Source organism: Sinocyclocheilus anshuiensis, unplaced genomic scaffold, assembly GCF_001515605.1.
Source record: "Sinocyclocheilus anshuiensis isolate Anshui unplaced genomic scaffold, SAMN03320099.WGS_v1.1 scaffold5194, whole genome shotgun sequence".
Lineage (NCBI taxonomy): Eukaryota > Metazoa > Chordata > Actinopteri > Cypriniformes > Cyprinidae > Sinocyclocheilus > Sinocyclocheilus anshuiensis.
In genome coordinates this window covers 51,013-53,662 of record NW_015556224.1, presented here as the reverse complement: position 1 = coordinate 53,662, position 2,650 = coordinate 51,013, and positions in this window count along the sequence as shown.

Sequence of the window (2,650 nt, the reverse complement as noted above, 5' to 3'; positions counted from 1 at the left end):
CCACACCCTTTCAGCAGCCCTGAGCTTAGAACAATGATCGTGGAGAACATCAGATAACCAAGGGGCAGAAGGGGTGGTACGGGCTGGCCTGGAAGACAAGGGACAGACAGTGTCTAAACAAGATGTCTGGAGCAGAAAGTATGAGTAGCACTGTTAGGGGAAGGAAGCGAAGATGAAACCATAGCAAATAGCCGGGAGGGTGAGAGTGAGTGTAGGTTACGTAGGATGTAACTGTAGGATGACATGTGCAGGGATATGTGTTGTGTCAGGAACCATGTTGAGGTTAAGAGTGAGGAGGAAGTGATCCGAGGTGTGCAGTGGAGTAACGAGCACATGATCAGCGGAGCAGTGTCATGTGTAAATAAGGTCCAGTTGGTTGCCTGATTTGTGAGTAGCCGTAGTTAATACTTGCTTGAGATCAAAAGAAGCAAGCAGAGTGTGGAAGTCTGCAGCCTGAGGTTTATCTAGGTGGATGTTGAAGTCTCCAAGCATAACTAGGGGATTACCATCCTCAGGAAAGGTTGAGAGCAACACATCTTATTCATCCAAGAAGTTTCCTAGTGGTCCTGGGGGTCGATAAACAACTACAAAATTGATTTTAAGAGTGTAGGTAATAGTAACTGAATGAAATTCAAAGGAGCTTTTGATACCCAAAGATGGTAAAGGATTACATTTCCAATCATTAGAGATAAGCAGACCAGTACCTCCACCTCTTCCAGTCAAACGGGGGGAGTGGGAAAATGAGAAATTATTGGAGAGTGCTGCAGGTGTAGCAGTGTCCTCTGGTTTGATCCAGGTCTCTGTCAGGGCCCTGAGGTTGAGCTCATGGATGTAATGAAATAATAGATGTAATGAAATCTGCTTTGTTTACAGCAGACTGGCAATTCCAGAGACCAATAGAAAAATAAAGTAGTGTATTAGCAGACAGGCAAAGTGTGTAGGTTGTTAGGATTGCACTGCCTACAGTGTGTGAAACGTGGTTTGCGAGTGGTGGCGATAGTAGGGTTCTGGAAACACATAGTATTTTAATGATGTTATTACATCATTAATTTCAGGGTTTGTACAACTTTTTGAGAGAGAAATCCAAGCACTTTTCAATGACTTTCAAGTATTCCACACAATTATTTCCAGCACTTTAAAGCTCTAAAAATTATCCAGTTTAAATGTCATTTTTAATGGGACAAAACACAATGTATATCAAAATGTGTTTTTTTTTGCTAAACGAACACTAATGTAAAATAAAATAATAAAAATACATCAAATTACCCCTATAACCAGTAGATGGCAGCAGAGTAGCACTTATTGGCTTATTTGTCATTCATTTCTACTTGCTTTATATTTTGAAATTATAAAATAACTATTTTGAAACATCAAATCATCAAGAAATCAAAGGTTTGCACTGTTTGTGTATGTAGTAAGAAAAGTCACAAAACACTAAACTTTTCTTCACTTTGTGATTGAATCGCACATCAATTAAAATCACTGAAGTTGTCAGTCAGTTATAAATAATACTATAGAAGAATAATGGTACATTTAGTAAGTGTAGAATATATTGATAAATAGATTTTGCACATTACTGATGTTAGTAAAGTACATTTTGCATGCTTCCCATCTCAAATGTAAAATAAAATAATAAAAATACATCAAATTACCCCTATAACCAGTAGATGGCAGCAGAGTAGCACTTATTGGCTTATTTGTCATTCATTTCTACTTGCTTTATATTTTGAAATTATAAAATAACTATTTTGAAACATCAAATCATCAAGAAATCACATTTTTTCAAAGGTTTGCACTGTCTGTGTATGTAGTAAGAAAAGTCACAAAACACTAAACTTTTCTTCACTTTGTGATTGAATCGCACATCAATTAAAATCACTGAAGTTGTCAGTCAGTTATAAATAATACTATAGAAGAATAATGGTACATTTAGTAAGTGTAGAATATATTGATAAATAGATTTTGCACATTACTGATGTTAGTAAAGTACATTTTGCATGCTTCCCATCTCAAGCTCAGTGCTTTACTGTCAAACGTGTATTACAAAGAAATAAGCATGTAATATTATTAGTAAATGCTCTTATTAATGCAAAACAGTAGTAATTTTATGATTTAATTATCTTTATTTTTGTTACCCCAAACACCAGCCCCAGTGCTACCAAACCTGCTTTTGGTGCCACCATCTGTAGAACTTATGGCACTTTTCCACTGCGTGGTACGACTCTGCTCGGCACGGCTCAGTACAGCACGGCTCAGCTCGGCTCGCGTTTCCACTGCAGCTTAGTACCGCTTTAGAGTGGGGGGGATTATTCACATGTAATTATAGTTGCGCCGCCTCTACTGCTGCGACTCCTGAAAAACTTTTTCATTCCGCGTCGCCCCATCAAGCTCTTGCTGGATCCGCTCCTCTGCTATCAACGAGAGGAACATCTGTACTTCCTCAACAGACCACGAAACAGACATTTTTTAGTTGTTAAAAAAAGGTGCGCTTGTTCAAAACGGTTGCATTCGATCCTTCGCTGGCTGTGCTGATTTAAATCTAGCGGTTCTGTTGTGTTTGTGTCACAAGTTCAGTGACGCAGGTAGTGACAATTCTCTCCGGCCAATCCGTGATCAGCAGAGTTTACACGTCACGTTTTGGTAACGGTAC